At 40.5% G+C, this 17,185-nt stretch overlaps 1 protein-coding gene across 3 annotated transcripts in view; it reads left to right on the forward strand.

Annotated features, from left to right (window-relative positions):
• The window catches only part of DGKI (diacylglycerol kinase iota), a 199,742-nt gene that overhangs the window by 54,239 nt on the left and 128,318 nt on the right, over positions 1-17,185 (forward strand). The gene's annotated exons all lie outside the window — the stretch shown is intronic.

Genomic DNA, 17,185 nt, shown 5'->3' on the forward strand with positions numbered 1-17,185 from the left:
ATTATTGGAGTCCAATTATTCATTGTCATGTGTTTCATTGGCAGGCAGGAGTTACGAGGAGAAGGTGGGGAACTTTACTTCACTGGAGGGATTGTGTTCTCTTAAGAGTTAGTTGATGCAGCTAGTTTAAGTCCTTTTAAAAGAGCTTTTAAACGTCCTTTTAAAAGAGGCCCTGTTCAGATTTTGCCTTTATTCTTCCTCCACCCCTGAACTGATGCTGCAGCAATGCTTGGCAGGTTGCTACTGAAATATACTCCCTTAGTGGTGGACTTTTCCTCTGGATTCCCTTCTGAGTTGCCACAAGTTGCTCATGAGTGATGATCTTAGTGTTAGCTGCATTTTTCTTTCAAAGGCTATTTGTGCTCAGTCCACAGTTCTGATGGGTTTATGACCTGCCTTGTCAATCCTTCACTTGTAGAAATGGACCTGAGCTCCATTTCAGGGTATTTGTGCAGGATAACTGGTTTGGGTTTGGGCACCCTCCCCAGCTGCAGAACTGCAGGGTGAGTCCCATCCTTGCTGTGATGTGGGGGTGCCAGGTGGTGGCTCGTGGCTTCAAGGAAGTGGATAAGTACAGGGCAGTCCTTCAGTTTGGGGAGAACAATGCTGAATTACAGCCTGGAGTGTTGACTTATGTACTGGACATGTGTTCATCATATATGGAAAAAGAGTGCTCCTGTGACTGCAAAATCAAACATGCAAAAGTTAGGAAAAGCCAGGATGTGGATTTTCCCACCCTCTTGCACGTATGCCTTGTGATTCAGTCTTGAATTACAGAGTTGCACACTGCTTTTCCCACAGAATTCCTGCATCCCTCTGTGCATGGGGTGCCTGCTTTTGTTTCAAAGAGAAGCTATTCAATATTTTGTTTTCTTCTTGTTGCTCCTCATGACATTATTCAGGCTGCACAATGAGGGAGGAATTAGGGATGCCTTCATGATTTTGTGTTGTTTTCTGCTCATCTTCATGACAGCATAAGTGTTTCATGAACACTCTTTGCAGTAGTCCTGTCTGGTCCTGGATGTGCTCCTGACCCCATTTACAAACCATGGGAATGCAAGAACATTGAGGATTTGCTTTGGGCCAACAGCCTTACCAAGTGTTTCTGATTTCATCATCCCCATTATTCTCCTCATTCCCAGTGTCCCATTTCAAATCCCAGTCCAAGTTTTTTCCTCCTCTTACCTGGCTTTAAAAAATCAATTGATATGGTGGTGTTTTTTTTTTTTTTTTTTTTTTTTTTTTTTTTTTTTTTTTTTTTTTTTTAACCTATATGTGATTTTACAATCCTTTCTGGAGCTATCCTGTACCAGAATAAACCACCAAGCCTCTTGTAAATATAAGGCTTAGAGAACCACAGAGGAGAGAAAAACTAAACAATAGAGGAGGTAAAGTTGTTTTTACACCCACACTCCATCTCTTTTCATATTACTCTTGGTCTTGTCTGTTTCAGTGAAATTTCTCCACTTTTTCCCTTTAAGTAGTGCTTTGAGAGGATGCAAATACCAGCCTTCAGCTTTCTTTTAGTTGGTAGGTTAGCACAGCATTCTGTTGCCAATAAACAGTAATAGATATAGAAAAGAATGTGTGGGGCTCCCAGCTTCAGGTAAGAGTCTGAAAGATCAGCTCAGATTTCCTTCAGTGCTCTTGAGTTTTTGTAGGAAGCTGAACAAGGCACCAGAGTAATCTTGTTTCTTTTTAAATTTCTAATAGCCAAACTATTCTTTCTCTACCTTGGTGGTACCATTAGAAAAATCAATGAATGTCAGAGGATGCTGGAATACTCATTGCAGCAAAAGCCAAATAAGTTGATTGTTTTTATACTCAGCTGGTTACATTTGAATTGATTTACCAGTATATTAGCTTCAAAGGCAATCCCAGTATAAAATATATTGACATGTAGCTGCATCACAATGATTCATACATTTGCTGTAGTCAATATCACAGATTGTGTTTAGTGTTTACATTTCGTACGTTCACTGAGTTTACCCAAAACATGGAGTTATTTCTAGTCCTGGTCTTTATGGAAAGCTGAGTTTTGGAGTCCGAGCTGGCAAAGCGCTGCTGTATTTGATTAGTAAAACCTACACCAAAACAAAGCAACCAACTGTTCTTTCTGTCTGCATTAGGCACTCCACCTCATCAGAATTTCTTGAGAGTCGTAATTCAATCCCATATAATTAATTTACTGTCATTATGACTGGACTTCAGGCTGACCCACTTGCACGGTGGTCAATCCACAATCAGAGTGGTGACCAGACCTCTGTGGAAGTTTTTGACTTGACCATATTTGAAATAAAAAGAAGGGAAATGCAAAAGTTGTAAAATGAGTCACCCAAATTTCAGTTTTTCACTAGAACCTCTAGTTTCAGGTAGTACTGTGTGCATATATAATGCATATTGCTCTGAAAGTAATTCCTGTTCTTTGAGTTCCATCTTTTTACACAAATTACTGTAAATATGTGGTTTTGAAAAATCACAGTTGTTTCCAGAATAATGTGTAAAATCACTGCAGCATTGGGAAATAGGGAAATTCTGGTGTTTTTTTTTTTAAATTTAATTTTTTTAAGATTTTTTTTAAATTTTTGTTTTGTTTTGTTTTTTTATATATTTTTTCTGTTTCTGATTCAATCTTGTGAGAAATTCACACCCAAACAAACCTAAAAACTCTTGAAAGTTTGCTAATCTTTTATTTTCATCTGCACAAGAGGATCAGCTTTGTCATTCCTTTGACCTTCTGGTGCTCTGAGCTAGTGTGAGGTGGGGCATACACCTTCGTACAGAACATATGGGGAAAAAATATTCCACATGGATCTGTTGACCTTCAGCATTTGGCTTCGTGGTTGTCATGGTGCAAAGGATCACAGGCTGCTCTGCTTTCTAGAATAACAAAGAGCCACTTTCTTTTGTCGATCAAAATTTGGGATAGAGAAGGGAATATTTTTTTCCCTGTATGCAGTCCCTCTAAGGCTTTGCATGCCTAGAAGAGCATATTAATAAATCAGGCCTGATTTTCATTTCCACAATGTGACTTCTGTTTGGCAAGCCTTCCTGCAGATCCAAAGTTAATTTCTCTTTATTATTATTAATTCTGTTTTAAAAATCAAAGTTCAGCAGCAGTTCCCAATGGGCTGGTCCCAGCAACACCTCAGGAGATTCAAGTTCTGAGTAGCATAGAAAAGCAGAATCCAAAGTAGAAACAATGACATAGAAGTAGTCAGAAAATAGTGGGGTTTGGTCTCCTTTTTTGATGTCCCAAAAAATAGTAATGTAGCTGATATTTTCTTTGCCAAATGTACATGTCTGTATGTGATCTGTCCTTTATTTGCTCTATGCATGGATCTCAAGGTGGGCTGGAGCTTCTTTGGTCAGAGTATGGGGGATTTTCCTTGGCACTTCAGCACCTGTGTTGTGTGCTGTGTCTTTGGCCTTTGGGTGGGCCCTGTGCAAGCTGATCTGGCACATTCTCCATGGAATCCTTTTCAAAGCTCCAGTTCCTAGCAAAAAAACCTATGGTATTGCAATTAGGACAAATGGAGAGTCAGGACACTTTGGCACAAATGAATGAAGGAACAGATACGGCTCAAGTCATGTGTGGTTCAGATCTGCCAGGCTGAAAGTGTCCTCAGCACAGCACAGAGCCAGTGCTCTCCAGTGGTGAGGGTTGCAATGAGTACCTTGAGGAAACCTGGCTGCCCTTGTCCTGGCCGTGGAAAAGATGGGACCTGGACGAGTCATTTCTCACCTCTGCCTTTTTTCCACCCTCCGTTGGAGCAGCAGCTCGTCACAGCAGGGCCTGTCGTTGATGGCACACATTCCAGCTCAGCAGAGCTGTGGTGTTTGCTGTCAGCCCATGCTGTAATGGTGAGAGCCTCCAACACAGCATCCCACAGCGATCCTTTCCAGTCCTCAGCACACAGCCACGGGTGGCAGGGCTCGATAAAACCCAGATACAGGCACATGGCGAGGGGGCTGGAGCACGGCAACACAGTTAGAGTGTTGCTTTTATTAAAGCTGCCCTTTCTTTCTCCTACTCCTCCTCTTCCTCCCTCAGATGATGATGACATTGATTTATTTGTTTTACTTCTATAGTTAGCAAACATGGTTACTGAGCCAAATGAAAAATAAAGCAGCAACCCTCTCTGTTCTAACGCTGTGAGAGCTGCCTCTGCTGAAGCTTTGCATTGCAGGGAGGGTGTCAAGTCCTACCCCTGCCTGGGGAGGCTGTGCTCCAGATCCACACACTCTGCAGTAGCTGGCAATTCCTGTCCCCTCTCCCTCTTTTGTGTGACTTCAGGCATATGATCATTAATGTCATCTTGGTTAAAGAGTGAAGTCCCATTTCCATGGAAACATGGGGAAATGCCTTTGGAGATTTAAAGGTCCTTTATTTATTGGGTAGCATTTTCACCTCATGTTTAAGCATTTAAAACAAAGAAGCCTGCAGTTCTGGAGTCTTTTAAGAGAGATTGAGTTAAATGAGGGGGTAATTATAAAAATGACATTTAATTTCATTCTGCTCTGTACTGCTGTAAAAAATACATCAGCTGGTAAGAAGTCAACCTAGTTAGCCTGAAGCCAGTGGAACTAGACTAATTTACTGCAGCCAGGACTTTGCCCCAGAGGTCTGGTAGCCTGTGGTTTAGATTCCTAAGGGAAGCTATGGGGCTTTCCTCACCTGAAAGTTATATCTAGAAAATATAAACTACTTAACAGATATGGGGAATTTCAGTTCTTCCTCAGCTCTAGATGAACAAAGCAATCTAAAATTTTCTTTCAAATTTATTATTATGCCCATGGATTTCCTGATGCGAGGTTTATTTATGTCTAAATGACTTAATTTTTTTGCACTGTATAGTGTCAAAGGAAACCAGTAACTGTGCAGATATTTTGTCTTTTAATGTGAGTACATATTGTTTCCTATTTAGTATGAGATGCATGATATTGTCATGACTATTTGAATAGAATTCAAATCCTGTGAATTCTCCACCTTGATCTTTGTTCTATTATAAGCTCTTTGCAATATATTATTGTAAAGACTAATAAAATACTTTAGAAGGTACTTGATGCCATGAACAGTGCCTGGAAAGATGGAATATGCAAAAGGCAAAGTAGAGAATATGTTTAAAAAGGCTTAACCACTGGCATGGGAAATTACAGTCTTTAACACAGTTGCTGAAGCTGAGGGATAAAATACCAGTCCAGTCAATGCTGATGTTAGAGATAATGTATTAGATGAAACCTGGTTCAGCCAAAGATTTTTAACATTATACATCCTGTTGCTTCATCTTACAAATCATCAATTTTTTTCCGCACATGAATCAAATCCCTGTTCAGATTCTAAAAAGGTTCTCTTTCTTTCACCAGTTGAATAGAAACTGTTCCAGTTTATTCTGCATCTGAACTTTGTTCTTTTCTGATAACCTTCAGAAAACTCTGCAATTGTAAATGTTAAAACCTGCTTGGAATAATGACAGCTACATATATGTGTGTCTTGACAGAGTGCCAAAGGAGCAGTGCAGATAATCAAACTTAAAATGGGACAAGATACCTGGATGATATATTTATGCATAAGTAGTAAAATGAGAACACAGAGAGGCTTTGGATTCAGCAATGGCATTAATTTTTGTTGCCATCTAATTCCTCCTTTTTTATTGCAACCTTGGAAGAGTTGTGTTTTGCCTTTTTGAACCTTACTGGTGAAGGGAGGTAACATAATTTCACTTTGAGCTCCCTAAATGTAGGACATCACATATGGAGCTGAACTAGAGGTGTCAAGTGTATTTGCATTTACTTCAGCACCAGCCAGCTCTTAAAAATTATGAGAAGATAGAGGGTGTGTAGGTGTCTGGGGGGAATATTCCCTCTGGGGGAGCAGCACCAGACTCGTCACTTGGTCTTCAGTGTAACAGAAGAAATTCTTAAAAATGGGGATTGCAGGGAAAGGCTGAGGGCACCTGAAAGTGAATCCTTACTTCTGGGCAACCTACTTTGACTGCAAGTTTCTAGTTAGTGTGGTTCCTTCTGTATAGACTGTGGCCTCAATTTCTTCAGAGTGTCTCCCTGTCAGATGAAATTAAGGGGAAAGATGAGGTTGGTGAGCTGTACAATTAGGTGTGATAAATTCAACTGTAAATTAATTTTCAGGGGGCTTTTTGAAGACTGGAACGTTAGTGAGACAGATGATGTGCACGTGTTGAATAAGTCTCCTCCCTTTTCCAAAGCAATAATTCTCACTAAACAATTGTTAGTGCTTTCCCTCCTCATCTGAATTTCAAGCCAGTGATGATGGACACACGAAAGTGAACATGATCTCAGAGCAAGGTCTTGTACAGATTAGAAGATTAAAATACTGCTCTAAATTTAGGGCGCAGTCATTCGGATGAGATATGATGGCAAATGCCTTTTATTTGTTTTAAAAGAAGAAAATTCAATCCTCAGCATCTGTTGAAAATATTAGCTGCTCTGACCAAAGCTGAGATACAGAGCTCTGTGGGAAAAAATGTATCTGAGGAAGATGTATCTTGGTTTATATCTACAAAAGGCTGGCTTGCTCCATGTTTTATAACCTATTTCAAAACCTGCAATATGAACCACTCTACAGAAATGGAGTGTTACAATTTATAGTGCTGCAAAGACTTTTTTTTTTTTTAAATTTTTTTTTTTTTTTTTGCTTATAAGCTTAAAATGAAGTTACAAACAAACTGTTATTTTAGTTGATGATATATTTTGGCTTTACAAATTAACTCATAAGACAGAACAAATAGCTTCTCTCAAGTTCAAATTGCTTTTTGTTTTTCTGCTGCTGCTTCTGTAAAAGCTCCTGAAACATTTTATTGATGAGGTAATGCACTCTTGTCTGCATGTAGTACTTCTGTAACTCCAGCAAAGGTTTCTGGTGACATGCTAGACCACAAGAACAAAGCTCAAATTTATTGTGTTCCCCCAGATGGAATTACAGTCTTCATCAGTTAATGCAGAATCTCTCAGGTTTGGAAAGCTGAATCCTGACTTGTCAAGAAAATTAGGCTTGCAGTGTTGCTGCTACCAGCAATGTTGTTTTAAAAGCCTACCCAAAATGAGCAGTCACTCAAATTGACTGTGCAGGTATCCATCCTCATCCCTTGTACACTTTAATTAGCAGTGCATTTTCAACAGAGTTGAAGCAATGTCATTGGCATTTGAATCATGACCCTTTTATAACAGAAAATTACTGCATCAGTTTCTCTGCAAATTCAGACTTTTCTGCATTATGGATGGGCTGTGGTTTCAGTATTGCCTTTTGCAATCAGATGTCTTAAAAAACAAAGCAATAAAAATACCAAAATAAGTGGACGCTCTGGATGACCTATAAGAATCTGAGCTGGTATTCACTGTGCTGTAGATTTTGCAATTTTTATTATTATACACAATTTACTGTTACTTGGTTTTTCTTAGAGTGTTGCTAATTGGGAAGTTTGATTTTCATGCCAGTGTGAAGGAGCAGCTTCAGAGCACTGTGTCTCATGCCAGCAGTTTTTTTTCAGGTTGTTGTAGTCTAAGGAGCACAGACTTGGCCTCAGTTGCAGTAAGATGTTATTAAGGGAAAGTAATTTTCACACTCTTATTTAGACTAGTAAGAATTAAATAGCCTAAAAATTTAAGTTGAAACATTTGGTGTGGGTTGTAATGTTTTATCAGCCCCCACCACACAAAGAACTTATCTGCTTCTGTGCCTCCCAACAGCAATGGGAATTGGAGGGTTTTTTTTGTTATTTTTAATTTTTTCTGACAATGCCTGATTTTTTCTGTGCTCAAATCTTGCTTGGTATTACTTATAAATAATTGATTTAATATAATACTGCTAGTCTGTTGAGAACTAATTTGTGGATAATGTCTCAAGTGATCCAAAGTGGTATTACTTCACTGGAGTTGGAATTACACCATATTTGCCAGTTGGGGATGAGGGTTCTTGATCCCAGCAAAGCAGCTATTGGTCTCTACGTGTTCAGAAGTGGCCACCCCTACTCAGCTCAAGGAACAGGCATTATTGAATTAATATACTGAAGAAAATATGGGACAAAAGAATATCAAGAGTACTTCACATATTTTTTTAATTTCCATTTTACTTTTCCACAGAAGAGATTTATTTTTCTTTCTTTTTTGTTGCCCAGAACTTTATCTGTGCAAAAGCTTTAGTGCAGTATTTGTTTTAAGAGAGGTAACCTGCCTGTATCTGGAAGGATCTTACTGAGTAGCTGCAATTGCCTCCCTGGTGGATTTTTCTCAGCAGGAACTTTTCATAACCTTTCAGTATCACTTCATGGCTTGAAAGCCTGAATGTGGCTGTAGGGAAGAAGCATCACCTGTGGAGTTGTCAAAATAATCTTCTGCTAGGGCAGCTAGCAAAGATGGGGTTTGTGGTCACACTGACTCCACCAGTTAGGGACTTTTTGCAGGACTTGGGAGCAGAGTATTGTCCTTCTCTTCCCTGTTGCTCATGTGAATGTCAGGATGTCAACTCTGTCCTACCATCAGCATGGAATGATCATGTTCACTTTTAGAGCAACAAAAATCAGTCCTGAAAAGTACATTTTAATTCTAGGTTGAGCAGAAATTGGTCCTACTCCCCTTAAAATCCCAGGATTTCTCTGTCTTTTGCTATGTGCCTTTTATTCATGTTCTCTTTTCTTAACTATGTGCGTTCTGTCCTTCTGCTCTGGTGAAGGCAGCTGGAAGAATGAAGCTGGAGCAGGTTGATGCAGTAGCACACAGGGGTGGGAGTGTGTAATTCCTTCATGTCCTCCTCCTCAGTGACTCATGTGCTGTGGGCCAGGTCCCCAAGCAAGCTGGGGTTGGTTTGGCCAAGCTCTGCTGTCCTTCCTGCTAAGGAATATCTCTAGAAAGAGGGTAATGATACCATTTCAGTAACATCCTACCCAAAATATTTCTTCTTTCACTTCACTGCCCATTAATATTTTGTTGAAGGCTTTATTGAAGGGATATACAGAATGGAGTTTCAAGAGAGAATTTATTCCTCCCTCTAAAGCAGATGTAGAACCAAAATCAGAATAACACCCAGTGATTCAGTCCATTTTTGGGTGCTGGGAAAGTGGCATGGTGAATAACCGTAAGTAACCTGCACTGGGGTGTTTTTCACATCTACATTGTGATCCCATCAGATCACATGATCTAAGGTAGTTTGGATTTCCATGCTAAGAAAAGGCCAGGTTTCATCTCATATGTGTTCAGTGAGCTTCCAAAGGGTAACCTGGCCTGGCTGCTTCTGTATCTGCCAGGGGCAGAAGGCAGCTGGGATATTTTTGCTCCTGTTTGACAGAACAATGGCATTTTGGGGTCAAGGTGTGATTTCATCCAACAGATGGTTGTTGTCTAAAGAAATGGTTTCTGTGTGTGTGTCTTTTTGAACAGGTGATGCAGCAGTAAAATATATGGGGTGAAAAATAAATCACTGCATTTCTGTGCCTTACTGTGCTTGGTGGGGCTGATGTAATGAAACAAGGAAAGTGCTACTTAGTTTTAATTCACCAGAGCTGGATTTTCTTTCTTTTAATAGTGCTGTATCTGCAGACAGTGCCAGTTCAAGGCATGATGAGCAGTTCCCTCTAGCTGGTTTTAAATCCAGATTTAATTCTACCTGAAACCAGCATGATTTAATGACTATTTAGTCATGTGCCAATGTAAAATGACTCAGCATTCCCACAGAGGCCACATCTTAAAGGACATGTAGTTTTATCCTGTGCGAGAGGGCTAAGACACTTGGATCCATGGCTTCCTTCTTGAAAAACCCCAAGAAAATAGGATGGTGGAGTTGGATTGACCCTGGTGGCTGACCTGCCTTCTCAGTGTTATCCAGGGTAAAAGTGGGTGGGATGGTTGCACAGTTGATACCTTTTGCTCTGGTCATTTGCTGGTAAAGGATTTTAATCTCCTGTCACTTATCTTCACATCTTAATGCTCAATGATAGAAAAGAGGCTCAGATTCTGGTCTCATTCTTTCATAATAAAACCAGTGCCTGAACAGGTAATATTTTCTTTCTTTTATGGTCTTATCAGTGATTTAACTTCAAAACACTTCAAAGTATTTTGACCCCAGTGGCTAAACAATACACCAACACAAGAGTTATGAGTGTGGCATTACAAACTCCTGTTTTACACTCAAAATCTCTTTCAAATTAATGTCCAAGTAACAGGGCATGTCCTGTCATAAGGTTAATGCCCATAATTCTTTCAAGCTAAGGTAGGCTTTCAGGTCATTCTTTCTGAGGGCTTATCCAACCCTGAAGGAGCACTAGCAATTCACTATTCTGAAGCTATATAGGCACAAGAGAAGCAGTACCCAGTGCTACTGCAGCCAAAAAGAAATTAGAAGAAAAAGAAATCTCTTTCCTCCCTGCTGTTTACTTGTTATATGCATTTGACAGTGTTTTGTATTGTGGAGGTTATTTTAGCCTGCTTGTATACAACTGATGAGTCAAAAGGGAAGAAGCAGAACCACATATGTATAATTTAACAGAATTTAGATGAAAAAAGAAAAGGGCAGGTTATGAGAAAAATGAACATTTCTTAAATTGTTGCCAAAAGAAAAGAAACACAGCCCAAACTCCAGTTATACCATTTGTTTAACTAGATCAACAGAGCTGCTAACGAAAGCTGAAGACCTCCACTTTGATCTCAGCCAGGAAGATCACTGTGTTAGTTGATGCACTGCCTGCACCTTTCTACCTCAATATCTCCCTGAAAGCTTCCCTATTCCGAGACTGAGACCTGGGCTCCAGGCTGTGACAGCTGTCCCCTGGGGTTGGGAGGGAATGCAATCATCTCTCTCCTGACTGAGAGTGCCTCGGCCTCTCCCTGCAGCACAGTTCAGCGTCTGCTGCATGTTGAAGGGAGAAGGCCCTCCTTGTGATTCTGGTGACATTTGTAACAATGCGTGACACAGGCGATGTTGTTGTCTTAATCTGATGTGAAACCTGGTGTGATTTCTCCTCCAGGCAGAAATGTTAAAGTTTGCTGAAAAAGTTTGATTTAAAAAACCAAGAAGTTATGTGTAACTCCAAAGCTGATTACCAAGAACAAGCTTCAATCATAAGTATTTTTGGTAGATAATTCATGGTGTACTCAGAGCCAAACAGCTGGATAAACACCATGGAATGGGTGAGCACTGGCTCACGGGTCAGGCACCAGGGGTTACTGTGACTGAGGTGACATCAGACTGGGGACCTGTCACCAGTGAGGCTCTGCAGGGTTCCATCCTCAGCCCTGTGCTCTTCAACCTCTTCATTCACGACTTGGACGCAGGACTGGAAGAGATACTGAGCAATTTTGCAGAGCATACAAAACTGGGAGGAGCTGCTGACTCCTTTGAAGGCAGGAAGGCCCTGCAGAGAGACCTTGACAGATGAGGGGACTGGGCAATCACCCATGATCACATGAACTTCAGCAAGGGAAAGGGTGGATTCTGCTGGATTCTGCACCTGGGACAGGGTAACCCTGAATGTACAGACAGACTGGGGAACAGGAGGCTGGAAAACAATGCCATGGAAAGGGCCCTGGTTGATGGCAAATTGAACACGAGTCAGCAGTGCCCTGGCAGCCAGGAGGGACATCCCTGTCCTGGGACACATCAGGCACAGCATCACAGCCAGGCAAGGGAGGGGATTGTCCTGCTCTGCTCTGACCTGGGGCAGCCTCACCTCCAGTGCTGGGGGCAGTTCTGGGTGCCACAGTGTGAGAAAGATTATTGCTATTAGACTATTAGTGATAAACTATTAGAGAGTGTCCAGAGGAGGCCCATGAGGATGGTGAAGGGCATTGAGGAGAAGCTGTGTGAGCAGCAGCTGAGGTCTCTTGGTGTGCTCAGCCTGGAGGAGACTGAGGGGAGACCTCGCTGCAGTTACAGCTTCCTCATGAGGGGAAGAGGAGGGACAGGCACTGATCTCTGCTCTGTGGTGACCAGGGACAGGACCAAGGGAATGGCCTGAAGCTGCATCAGGGCGTGTTTAGGTTGGATATCAGGGAAAGGTTCTTCATCCAGGGGGTGGTCAGACACTGGAACAGGCTCCCCACGGCAGTGGTAGCAGCACCGAGCCTGACAGAGTTTAAGAAGCATTTGGACAATGCTCTCAGGCACATGGGATGATTCTTGGGGTGTCCTGTGCAGGGCCAGGAGCTGGACTTGATCCTGATGGGTCCCTTCCAACTCACATATTCTGTGATTCTGTGAGTTGAATTCATTTTTCATAAACACACTGGGTTTTCTGAGGTTAACACCTCAGAGCCAGGCTTGAGTCAGATTCTCTTCCAGTTTTGGAACTTAGTTTTGAGCTGTTTCTTAAGTATTCTGCTTTCTATGGACTGAAGGGAGAGGGGGAATCTTGTCAGGAGGTTCAGTTTTTCCTCATTGCTCTATTGCCATACAGTTTTGCTGATGAGGAGAGGGGAAGGTGGTGATTTATTGTATTTTCTACACACATCCTTCATTCCTGGTTTAATTTTTTTTTGGATGAAATTTTATCCCTAACCCTCTGTTCTTTCATCCTAAAACTTGTTAAAAGTAATCAAAACCTTTTGATTAGAATCTGAGTTTTAGATGGGGTCCTGCAGGGATAGGTTTCTACACAGAATTACCGGGGAACTGATGATTTCTGTTTTCATCTGCCATTCACTTACTGCAGGAAATTCTCTTTCTCTACCTTCTGCTGAGCTCTTTCAGTTTGCCTCAAGCAGAGGGAATTGAAAGTGGGGGACACACAACTGCTTGCTTGAGGTGGGTGCGTAAAAACCATGCCAGGGGAAAGGAAGAAAGTTGGGAATGGTATGGAGAAGATGAAGGTGCGAGTGCTTGGAGTATGGGTGTGCTTGTCTTATCTGGCATGGTAGTTTTATATTTTTATCTGTCTTTCTCAAGTGTCACTCTAATGAAAAGTAAATATAGACTTTTTCTTTTCCCCCTGCTTTTTAAAATTTTTTTTTCCAATTAATTATGCAGGAAAACCCTGAACTCCTTTCCCTGCACTGCTCTCTAGACTCTGTTTAGAGTGTGAAAGTCTGACTTGATTTTCAGAAGAGAGGTTATTTCTCTGTCCTATGTGCTTGCAAAATCTTTTGTTAGAAAAAAAAATGTATTGTTTTGGATTGTTTAAACGTTTGCTTTTATTCTGGGTCTTTCATTGAGTCCTTGGTATTTATATGTCTGGAAGGAAGAAAATTTAATTCTTATATCAATACTTGGTAATAAACTTGTTTTGGCATCCCCTATAATGTTCTTTTTTTCCTTAAATCCACAGTCTATAAACTGTGGAATTATTTTTCTTTTGTCTAGTCAGTATGAATCTCCATTACCTTTTCCATTTTTGTTTGGATACTCAGAAATGGGAGATTTTTATTTTTAACCCCTCTGAGACCTCCTCCATGCTAAATGAAAGCTTATAATGGGGGAAAATGTGGAAACGGACAATCACAATTTTTGGTGTCTCAATTTTCAAGGAAAAGATAGTACACAAAGAAAGAAAAGAAAAGAACACTTAATGATTCAGGGGCATGGAAAGGTTCCAAATAACCCATATTTGAAACAACTGTCTGAAACTTACAGTGCAAACCTGCAAGGCACACATTGGATTTGTAGAAAAGAAGAAAAACATAGTAGTTCATTATATAGATTATGTGAGGCTATATAGTCCTTGAGTCATACTGACATTTCAGCTTGTGTAAATAACTTATGCCAATGAAGGATCCTCATCTGATATAGAAATTACCTTAAATTAAGTTATGTTAGAAAGCATGTGCTAGAATCTGAGTGGCAAGAAAACATTTCCAAGACTAATGTTGAAATGTTGCTCTAAATTCCTCCCTTCATTCCTGTTTTGTTTTGTTTTCCTTCTCCTTATCTTCTGGATCAAATGAATATTGATTGATGCATCAAGAAATACCCTGAAAAAATAGCTTAATTTTTTTATCTGGTTAGCAGAGTGATAGCATAGAATACCTGCACTCTTTTTTATTTTGGAATATTATTAAAAAAAAAAAAGTGACACTCATACCATGGACATGTCCATCCAATTTGCTGTCACCACTGTTTGTCTGTACTTGAACTACAGAATGCAGGTGCTGCATATCCCTTGATTTTTGTCTGGATGAAATGTATGAAAATGTGTTATGGAAATAATTCCCATTCAGACTTCTTTTGCTTTCTGAAATAGTAAAAACCTATCAATCTTCTCTAATGCTGATGTCCAGTCTGTGATGCAGCTGGAAATCATTTATGCTCAGAGTTCCCTAGAGCATTTCTTGTTGTTTGCTTGGAAAGACAGTGATTAAATTTATCATCTTAGTCACATGATTGATTCCAGAATCTTTGAAATGTGAGCTTCTAACTCCCTATGCACATCTCTGCCCTACATAAACTCACTCAAAGGATTTTGATCCAAAGGTTTAAAGATTTCTGGATCAAAACTTTGAGGTGCTTTTTATTCTGTAGAAGGATCATATAAAATCATTGGTTGTCAGTTCAACTTTAACTCTTTGGATGAAATGTGAAAATCCTAATAATGTGAATTTATGGAAGATTGTGCAGGGGCATGCATATTGGATGGAAATTACAGAAAACCAAGGGATTTTAGTGATGAAAAGGGTGGAGATCTAGCATAGCTTCTCAGTAGGAAAAAGAGATAAGGTACAATCTCGCTAGATTTAAATGGGTCTTTAACTTTGTGAATTCAAACATATAAGTTTGCTTGAAATAGAGTTGACTGGTTTTCATGACCTAAAAGGTCTTTTCCAGATCTGATATTCCTAGTTTTAAAAGCTAAAGACTAGAAAAAATTTAAACCCTTTTCTGAAACAAATTGGTTTTGACTGAAGTAAAAATAAAGCAAAATAAATCAGTTCAAGACAGCTTTTGTGTCTTTTCTATCCGCAGCTTTCCTAGGCTCCTTTTTCAGCCCCTTTCTCAGTAAACTGCAGGGCTAGAGAATACTGTTCATCTTTTCATGACCATTGCATCATTGCATCACCAACTGTATCACTTTTTTTCCCTTTTCTCCTCATGACTTAACCCTGACTTTTCTGTTAGTACAAGGAGTCCTCCAAGGCCTGACACTTTTTGTGGCAAGAGAAATCACCCTGTTTGTACATATCTTTTCAGAAATTTTAAACAAAATATTGGGAGAAATCCTATTGGTCCTAAAATTCAGTTGCCTTGTACCATAGGTCTTCTTCAGGTTTTATCCTGTCTGCTAAGAAATCTAGACAATAAATTGAGTAAAGGCAAAAAACCCCCAAAGTGAGCAGAAGGAAGAAATGGATGCTAACCATTGATCTATGAAAATCTGAGCTCTGGTAGGAGCTCAGAGAGAATTCCACATGACTTTGACTTTTTCTTGTAATTATCTTATTAATTATCCAAGTCTTGGATCTGAGCCACTTTCAGTTTCCACATTGCAGATGAGGATTGTTACAGAGCTTCCAGGGGAATGAGCTGGATCCAAGGCCTGGCCAATGGCAGCATGCAGGAGCAAAGTCACCCTGATTTTAGTGCAATAGAGATTCTGAAGTGACTTACAGATCTAGGACAAGATATATTGGTCACCTTGATAGGAGCTGACACAAAACTGTGTGCTTTCTCTGGCTTCTGAGAAGATGAACTCTTGATGGAAGATAAGATTTAAGGGATTGAATAATTTAGCACTGTTCAGGATCAAATTGAAACCATAAATTGCTTTCCAAAAGGTAAAATTTGGTGCTCAGTGTATGCCTACTGGTCAAGTGAAGCAGAGAAGAGGAAAAAATCTATAGTAGAGATCTTTGGCATTTAGACTTGCACCGTTTTGACACTAAATCAAGCTCCAAGTAAAACCGCAGGGCAGTGATGGTTTGCATGTCTACAGTGAAGAAACTGCAAACATATTTATGCCATAACTTGTGAATGTGTCTTGTAACACACAACCTGTTTCATGAATCCATTTTATTCTTTTGGGATAGGAAAAGTAACCTGCCATTATTGTACCCAGAATTTGAGGGGCAAGAATACCAAAAGGCTTCCTTTTAAAGAATATCCCTTCATGTGCATGACATAGAAGTGTCTGTGAGCTGCAGTGTTGGCACAGAAAAGATATCATTGTGTGGTAGAGGCGTTTCCTCTGTTAACCTGATCCAACTTTCCGCAGTTCTTATCTGCTCCTTTTGCTTTGCCTCGTAATTCCTTTTGTCAGAAGGCTTGTTGGCTCTGTTTGGTCTTGCACTTGCTCAATATAAGCTGAATAAAGTGTTTGATGTGATAGATCCAAATGTTTCTACCAGAACTTACGAGGGAGTTGATGCACTGTGTTACAGCTCTGTGGTTGCTGTTTGAGGTACCTGGGATGATTGAGGAAGTTTGTTTCACTCTCTTCAGGTCAGTCTCTAGTGGACATGAGCTGCTCCTGGTACAGGAAGGCTGAAAGAGAAGCTGCCCAGAGCTGCATGGAGCTGCAGCGTTCCATGGATATGTGCTGGTTTCCATGCACCTTTTTTCAGATAGCTCAGTGTGGTGAGGGGTGGAGAGAGAGGCAGGAAAGGTTTGTTTGGGGTATTGGTGATGTGGATGTCGACTGGCTGGGAAATTACCCAAATCTTGGCTTTTCCATACAATGGTTTCGTGGGCAGCAGGGAGTAACAGATGCTTAGGAAAGCATTTCGTGAGGAGTTTTGAAAGGTCTGCTTCTTTTAGTGCTAATTGAATTTTTTGCATCAGTGTTCACTGTTGAAGGTCCTTGAGAGTGTCCTAGGCTGAGCTTCTACTTGTGTGGATGAACCTGAGGAAAATGGGATGGTTCATGCAGGAGCTTTACGACCACATTGACAAAAGGGCCAGTAATTAATCGCTAAGGTTTGACTTTGCTAAGTATTCTGGTGGAATCCAAATAAGAAACTGCTGAGAGGGCTTTATAAATCCTCTGTTAAGTGAGCTCCACTCCTAAAGGAGTGGGGTGGTCACATGGGTTCACAGAGTGCTGCAAGATTTAACCAGAGAAACTGGTAAAGCTGCTGCTAAGATGCAGGATCAGTAAATGCACAGCTGAACGTGAGGAGAGCCAGCACATCTTCCTCCATACCAGGACCAGTGAATCTTGCAGAGGGTACTGACAGAGGCATGAGACCTATGAACTGGGGTGGCCTGGCCAAGGGAGCCCATGTGGGCTTCCAG

The sequence above is a fragment of the Prinia subflava genome, chromosome 4, assembly GCF_021018805.1.
Source record: "Prinia subflava isolate CZ2003 ecotype Zambia chromosome 4, Cam_Psub_1.2, whole genome shotgun sequence".
NCBI classification, from domain to species: domain Eukaryota; kingdom Metazoa; phylum Chordata; class Aves; order Passeriformes; family Cisticolidae; genus Prinia; species Prinia subflava.